At 40.8% G+C, this 8990-nt stretch overlaps 1 pseudogene; it reads left to right on the top strand.

Annotated features, from left to right (window-relative positions):
• Nucleotides 1–222: 222 nt before the first annotated feature.
• LOC138691406 (NADH-ubiquinone oxidoreductase chain 5-like) overlaps nucleotides 223–8990 on the top strand; it is a 62032-nt pseudogene continuing 53264 nt past the window's right edge.

Below are 8990 nucleotides of genomic sequence, written 5' to 3'. Positions count from 1 at the left end.
GAGCACAATGGGTGGACGCCAGCAGAGAAAACTACTCAGCTGCTGGCCGCGCTTCAGGGACAGGCGTCGGAGAATCTTCACAGCGTTCCAGAAGATGGGGCAGCTGCTGAGATAATGGCGGCCTTGGAGGGACGTTATGGTGACCATCAACTTGCGGCAGCATTCAGGACCCAACTGAAAACGAGGGTCCAACAGTCAGGCGAGTCCCTGCAAGAATTCGCGATGGCGGTCGAACAACTTGCCCAAAAGGCCCTCAGGGGCCTACCTAATGACTTCATCGCTGGAGAGGCGGCTTACACCTTCGGTAGCGGAGTTCGAGACCCTGAAATCAGACAACAGCTACTCCTGGCAGAGCATCGTACCATCAACGCAGCTCTGGCGGCGGCCCTCAGGATGGAGGCAGCTAAGTTGACGGCGAACGTCTCGACGTCGCACCGGATTAGGAGCGTCGAGGCGGCCGACGTCGAGGAGCGTCAACCGAAATCACCCGAGCGACGAAGACGAGGAGTGCCTACCTGCTGGTCCTGCGGCGAGCCTGGACACCTGAGGAGGGACTGTGACCGATCTGGTCACAAACAGGAAAACTAAAAGGGGCCGATGCGATGAGGGGCACGTCGGCGCCGTCATCACCATCCCCTCGGCTGATCTTGAAGACGGTTAACAGAAGATGCGACGATGGGCTGATTGCTGACGTATGGATAAGAGGCCGCCCATGCAGAGTACTGGTAGACACCGGGGCGTCGCTCACTATCGCCAGACCGGAAGTCGTGCGTGGCCTACCTGGGAGGACGCCGCTGCGCCGGAATGAGCTACGTACTGCCTCAGGTGAGAACCTGCCCATCCAAAAGGAGGTTTTCCTGGATCTGACATTGGGAAAGAGGAGACTGGAGATGTGGGTGTTCGTCGCCAACATCACTGAAGACGTCATCCTGGGACTCGACGCCATGCGGATCTTCGATGGAACGGTGGACGTCCGGCGCCGTATCCTCCGTTTTGGTCAGGATGAAGTGTTCCTTAGGGACGTCGAAGACTAACCCATGGCCAGCAGACTCACCTTGGAGAATCATGTGACAATCCCGGCAGGCTGCGAGATGGTGGTGACGGCAAGACTGGACGGACAACCTAAGAGAAACCTGCTCCTCGATTCGCAAACAACTCCGATAGATGGGGTTTATGCGGCCAGATCCCTACTCCTGAATCAGAAGGTGGTACCGGTGAGGGTCCTGAATGTCACCAATCGGGACAAGGAGGTGCCTAGTGGAACTGTACTAGGTAACGTCGAACCGGTGGTGTCTGTGACGTCTCTAGCAGATAACGAGGAGTGTCACCGACCACGTCCAGACCTAGACCCATCGCTGAAAGAGCTGGCTCGAGAATTGCCGGCGAATTTAAGCAAAGGAGAAAGAAGACAAGTCCACGATTTGCTGACAGAATTTCAAGACGTGTTCAGTCTGTCTGAAAACGACTACGGGAGAACGGAGAAAGTTCAGCACCGCATCGACACCGGAAATGCTCGCCCAATCAGACAACCTCCTCGACGCGTCCCTCTAGCTAAACAGAGGGAGATTGACAGCCAACTGGAGGGAATGAAAGCAAGAGTGGTCATCGAGGAATCCGACAGCCCTTGGTCATCACCTGTAGTGCTGGTGAAGAAGAAGAATGGGGACCTGCGTTTCTGCGTGGACTACAGAAGACTGAAAGACGTCACCAGTAAAGACTGCTTTCCCCTCCCACGAATTGACGACACCTTGGACACCCTGGCCGGAGCAGAGTGGTTCTCGACGTTGGATCTCAAGTCAGGATACTGGCAGGTGGCGCTACATCCTGAGGACAAGGAGAAAACGGCATTCTCTACAGGCCAGGGACTATGGCAGTTCACCGTTATGCCATTCGGGCTCTGCAACGCCCCGGCTACATTCCAGAGACTAATGGAGTCCGTAATGAGAGGCCTGACATACGACACCTGTTTGCTGTACCTTGATGACGTCATCGTGGTCGGCAAGACATTCGGCGAACAACTGTCGAACCTGAGGAAAGTGTTCGAGAGACTGCGACAAGCCAGGCTGAAGTTGAACCCGAAGAAATGTCATCTGTTCCAGAAGAAGGTCAGCTACCTGGGGCACGTAGTAGGGACCAATGGAGTGGCTACGGACCCGGAGAAGCTACAAGCCGTCAGAGGATGGCCGAGACCGAGGGACAAGCAGGAGCTGCGCCGCTTTCTCGGCCTCTGCATTTATTACAGAAGGTTCGTAGCTGGGTACGCCAACATCGCTAAGCCTCTAACCCAGCTGACCGAGGAGAAACGACAATTCCAGTGGACGGACGAGGAAGAGTCATCCTTCCAGTCACTGAAAGAGGCGCTCTGCACTGCTCCTGTACTGGGATATCCCATCCCTGGAAGGAAGTTCACGCTCGACACGGACGCTAGCAACGTAGGCATCGGCGGAGAGAACAGAGGGGGTGTATTACGTCAACGCGACGAGAGTGCGCGCGCATCTGGTGCTGGTAGAGAGGAGAGGGCTCTGGATTTCTCTGGAGTGCAATCTCTGGAGACGCGTCGAACTTTCGAATCTCACGTCGCTGTCACAATATTTTTAAAGTTCAATATAATTTTGTACTTCAAAAAAGTTTCTGAAATGAGAAAAAATGATGAAATAATTCTACAGGTTACAGTTAGGGTACAAATGTAGGTATATTATACTATACTTCGGGTCTCTGCACATACATATTATATCATATTTTTTACCCTTCTGGGAGGAAGAGAAGGCCTAATGGCCTTAGCTCTGACAGATTAAATAAATAAATCATTAAATTATTACACAGTTTACTATGTACTTACTTCGAAAGCATGTCCTTGGCGTTGGCGTTGAGTTGCTGTTCACCATTTTCGTTTACAAATAGTTGAAACACGCATTGCAATGATTGAATCGATCTTCTTGTGCTTCCTTTAAGTCCCAAGAGATGTCAGGGGCTTGAAAATAACAGAAAAGAAGCGATCGATGACGATTCCACTTAGTAATAAATTTGAAACTAAATACATATATGTATGAAGTATAGTATACTATACTGCAGGACCCAGGAGGCCACAATTTGGAAACTACTACTACTACTACTACTACTACTACTACTACTACTACTACATCAGAATCAAGGTTAACTAGAATAGATGGAGTGAGAACTGAAGACATCAGAACGACAATGGTGATTAAAGAAATATTGTAGAGGGAACTGAAGAACCACAAGATGATAGGGACGTATCAGAATAGCTGAAGATAAATTAGATGTCACAGAAGCGGAGCAGAACAGCCAACACAAGGATAAGCGAAGCCAAGTTGCATTCACACTATGTTGACGTGACGTGTTAACATTTTCCTACGGTATATATCAACGAGAGTGTACATACTGTTCTCCAACCAGGAGATCAACCTTGAAAGAAATGTGCTTACTATTGCGTCATCTATTGGAGCGAAGTAGATAGATAATATTACCGTTATAACGTCAGTTTAAAAATCATGCGCTCTCATGCATATGCTATTTCCTGTATGGAGAGATTAAAAGACCAGGAGATTAACAGTGACCTAATTTTGTAAGTAGGGTAGTATAAATATATTTGTGTATGAATGTTATTGTTTGTGCTGTGAGAGCTAGACAATAGAGATACGAGTACCCACGTGTGTGACCTTATGACATCTTATGACATCAACATTCATTCACAGCATTACCCCGCTTCGTCTTATTCCCCAAAGACTTTCTCGTGGTTGGAGTACAGTATTGATATGTCGTAACAAATAAATGATGATAAAAAGAACCTTCATTTGACTGTCTATTCATTATGAATAATTTAATAAGTGAATAGTATGTAAAAACAAGTACTGTACTCCAACCACGAGAAAGTCTCCAGGGAATGAGACGAAGCGGGGTGATGCTGTGAATGAATGTTGATGTCATAAGATGTCATAAGGTCACACACGTGGGTACTCGTATCTCTATTGCCTATCTCTTAAGGCACAGACCATAACACTGATATATACATTTTTATACTACCCTAGTTACAAAATTAGATCACTGTTAATCTCCTGGGGCCTGTTTCACAATGTTTACAATCTTTGTAAATTGTAAACTTTGCTTGTAAATTGTAAACTTCTCTTTCATAATCTTTGTTTGTAATGTTGAACTTTACAAAGGAAATCAAATCTTTACAAATTAAATTTTTCTCACTTTACAAGTGTTCTGTTTTACAATGAAGAGTAATTTTACAGACGTGTAAATTTTATTTGTAAAATTAGCACATTTTCTATAATACCTCGGAGATGTGTAAAGTTTGATATTGCAACAAATTATGAATAAATACAATAAAGAAATACTTATTAAATTATTTTTTGAGTAACTGGATAATATTAAGAATTAAACTAAATCAGTTTTGATGTTATTAAGGAGTTCTAATGACTCAGACGGAGATATTGAATTTAGGTCTAATCAAACGAAGACGTATACGTAAAATTCTCAGGGAAAGAATTAATAACACGTTCGTATCATTGTATAAATTTAATGAAAGGTTTCGAATGAGTCCCGCGCTATACTTCAGAATACCACGTAAGTATTTATATACGAAGACTGTATTTAATAAATACTCACACTTAATAAAGAAGTTCCCTGCACCAAAAATAAATAATTCAATAATCCAATAGCGACACTACTTACACGGTATTCTGAAGTTGTTTCAAGTCCCGTTCCGCTGGAATCTTTCCTACAAGATATGGGACATCATATCCAACATACAAAAGAGAAAAGTGATGTCCTAACCTCAAAGCGAGAACTGTATTGTTTTGTATTGGATGCATACTAGCTTTCAGTTCCGTGGGTTAGCAGATAAACACGGAATTTCTAATATATCAGTGTGCAAAAGTGCCCACTGGGTAGTTGATGTTGTTAAAAGAGTTAAATTCGGGGCAGGTTTTTGATCACCAAAATGTTATTTACTATAGCACAGAATTTTTATGCTGCTGATGAGATCACTAAAGATTGTGAGGTTAGGGATACAACATTAATAAATACTGATGGATCAACACAAAAAAATAACCTGATTTTGTGTTTAGAGATCGTAATTATTTTATCAATTGCATATTTGTAAGTGGACCAAATCTGTTATTTACTTATTTGACTGAATTTGGTGCTAACTTTGGTCATTTAAGTAATAGACGTATTGGTATACTCGACCAATCATATCACATGAAATTCCATTGTCGCCAATATATAAAAATTTAAATACTTTTAATTTTTTTAACAATACTTTATATTTTCTGTTGGTGAAATATGAATCAGCAAGCTTAGAATAATCTATTTTAGTACAAAATATAAACATATGTATCGATAGTAGTAAAAATACAGCGACTTTAGCTCTGCTCCTTAGCGATTTTTGTAAACTGTCGTTGGCGATGTTGTGTAACTAATAATGCGTATTTGTAAATTTCTTTAGCTGATTTTGTAAAGTTCGTCAGACTTTACAAACTAATAAAATAACATTGTGAAACACAATTTACAAGCATTTGTAATATTTTACTTGTTATTTGTAAATTGTTAATTTGTAATTTGTAAGGATTGTGAAACGGGCCCCTGGTCTTTTAATCCCTCCATACAGGAAATAACATATGCAGGAGAGCGCATGATTTTTAAACTGACGTTATAACTCTAATATTATCTATCTACTTCGCTCCAATAGATGACGCAATAGTAAGCACATTCCTTTCACGGTTTATCTCCTGGTCGGAGAACAGTATTGGCTACAAATACAAGTAGGCCTACAAGTTGTTTTTGCATGCTATTTACTTATTGAATGATTCATAATAAATAGACAGTCAAATGAAGGTTCTTGTTATCATCATTTATTTGTTTCTATTGACTTATCGGTCCAATACGTTTTTTTTTAATGATATGTTGTGTCGTGACGTACAGTAGGCCTATAATTGCCGCATCTGACACAACATGCCATCTGACGCATCAGATCAAGATCTGGATTCTCAGATTTCGTCAGACGTGTTGAGGCATCAGAAGTGCTCTGCTCATTGTCAAAACTTGTTTCGTAAATATGAACAATCTTATCGAACATGTGAGGAAGTAGATCATCTTATATGACGCATTAGTCAACTTGCACGCAGGAAGTGTGGGAGGAGATTGCCGAAAATACACTTACTTTTAATACATTCCTCCAGCTTTGTTGCAACCATTTCCAAAAGTGTACAGAACTGTTATTTCAACGTTCGAAAATACAATAAAAATCGCTAATCGTCTATCAGAAGTTGACGCATCAGGTGATGAACCCACCTGTCTGGATTTATAGGATGCACCGACATCATTATTATTTCTTGTTGAGCTGCAGTCATACATATTGCTGCTATATACTTCCCCTGATCAAGTTCATCCAGCAACGTCTCTGCCACTCCATTAATTATACCATTATATTGTATAATTGTATTTTTATGCTGAAGAAGACCATGTACTCGTGGAGAAATTTCTAAATAAGGATTCCAAATTTTATAAGTTCTTGTTCTGAGTAATCGGATAAAGGTGTTTGGACTTGTTGATAAGACTATATAAAATAAATAACTTCTTCTCCCGTTCACCATTCCTTCCAGTGCATCCTTCAGTAGGCAGTTTCTTCTCAGCCAGTGACTCAGCTAATTCCATTTTCTCTTCCTGATCAGTTTCAGCACGATTCTTTCTTCACCTACTCTTTCTAGCACAGCTTCATTTATTATTCTGTCTGTCCATTTTACACGCTCTGTTCTTCTCCATATCCACATCCCAAATGCTTTTAGCAGTTTTTCTTCACTCAGTCGTCATGTCCATGTATAGTATAGTATAGTATAGTATAGTATAGTATAGTATAGTATAGTATTTATCAGCTGTCTTTATAGCAAAAGCTAATGACATTGTCAAATTACACGTGTGAAATTATAGTGCAAAAATGAAAATTATTCTATTACAACACTAAACATAAAACAACATGATCACAAATACTCCTTAGTTTACAATTGAGAGTCAATATTATAAAAAATAGGCTAATATCTAGATGAAAATTGTAACACACTGATCACAAATATTATTTGATGTGATTAACAATTTATGAGAATTTCCTAATATATTACAAAATAATAATACAAGTCAGAGAAAGAAACCTAAAAAATATCTACAGCTTGATTTTCTGATTCAAAATATTCTTGTACAATTCTGCCCAATAAAATGCCACATTCCACAGAAAGCATTACATTAGTCTCTTCCTTAGTTTTTTTTTTTTCCAGAGGTCTGCAAATGATGTTCGTTTTTCTATTAAAAGCTTCCTTTGTCATTGCTACTCTCCTGACAGGAGTTCGTGTTTGTACTTATAGTACACACTAGAGGCCGGCAAACTGTCGATCAGACTTGCCCATGACTGTTTACGTCCGTGAGCGGGCTTACGCTTCGTATCGTTCGCCCGCCTGCAACCTTCCCTCACAAGCAGGCAGGCAGTGTGGTTGCACGTGACTCCCAAACAGTCCTAAGAGTGACCCGAAAGGCCTGTTGGGTTCCACCGACCTGCAGCAGACTGCTGCTTTCAGATGCATGATAAATATGAACCTAGTCATTCAAACCTGACAAGAAGCCTATAGATATAGATAAACTACTGAAAACTTAATTTGTTGTTTTCTGAAACGTACCGTTAATAAAGACAAAGAAAACTATTTGTCGTAAACATAATATCCATTAAATGCCAACAGTTATTATAAATTACTTGCACTTTCCTTTTCATCGTAGTAATATAAATTTAATGCAAACCATTCAAACTTTCAGCTTCATAAATAAAAAGAAATCTGTCCCTCAGAAGTTAAATAGCAAATCAATATTCTGAAGAACGAAAAACTTTTATACATTTTACAGGTATTCATGAGGTTTTCAATTGTTGATAAGGAAAAAGTTGAAATGAAATCCTCTCCTCTCCTCTCCTCTCCTCTCCTCTCCTCTCCTCTCCTCTCCTCTCCTCTCCTCTCCTCTCCTCTCCTCTCCTCTCCTCTCCTCTCCTCTCCTCTCCTCTCCTCTCCTCTCCTCTCCTCTCCTCTCCTCTCCTCTCCCCTCAGACAATCTATCAAAGGTAGAGAAGTGATCTTGCATCATATTATAGATATGACATGCATAAATACAGACAAAAAATTTCATCACAGAATGTTGGATAGTTTTTGAGTTATGCGAGAAACGCTTCATCACTGCACAGTGAACTGAATTTTGGAAAAAAAAGTAAATAATTTTTTTTAAATCATAAAAATATTTTATTCATATAGCAGAAGGATAGTGTTTTATACCTACTATTTTTCATTGTTGTACAAGATATAGTAATGAAGGAAAAAATGTGGAATATTTCCAAAAATTTTACTGCTGTAAGCTGTACCTAACCCCTTAAGGCAACGTTTCTCAACCTTTTTTTGAAGTGAGGACCACTTTTTTAAGTGAGAAGAGTTTCGCGGACTATCTTACTCTTGTTCCCTTTGAAAGTAAATTTATCATTTTTGTAGCATATTTTAACACCAGTATAGCCTACTTATATTTTAAAATAGAATTAATTCATTATAATACTTTTCTAATTATATTTTTGTAGCCAATTATAAGTAACTTATAACAAATTCTGTGCATTGTTGATTCATCGCTTGCCTGTTAGCAGTTAGCTGTTTGAAATCCTTCTTATGTGGTACACGCAGTAGTTGTCCATGTTTTTTTAAGTAAATTATTTTACGAGCTGTATCAACAACTTAGGTTATTTAGCGTCTCAATGACATGCAGGTGATAATGCCGGTGAAATGAGTCCGGGGTCCAACACCGAAAGTTACCCAGCATTTGCTCATATTGGGTTGAGGGAAAATCCCGGAAAAAACCTCAACCAGGCAACTTGCCCCGAATGGGAATCAACCTGCCTGGTTTCGCGGCAGGACGCGCTAGCCGTTATTCCACAGGTGTGGAATTAG

This window comes from Periplaneta americana, chromosome 16 (assembly GCF_040183065.1).
Source record: "Periplaneta americana isolate PAMFEO1 chromosome 16, P.americana_PAMFEO1_priV1, whole genome shotgun sequence".
Classification (NCBI taxonomy): Eukaryota; Metazoa; Arthropoda; class Insecta; order Blattodea; family Blattidae; genus Periplaneta; species Periplaneta americana.
This window is presented reverse-complemented; position numbering and strand designations above follow the sequence as displayed.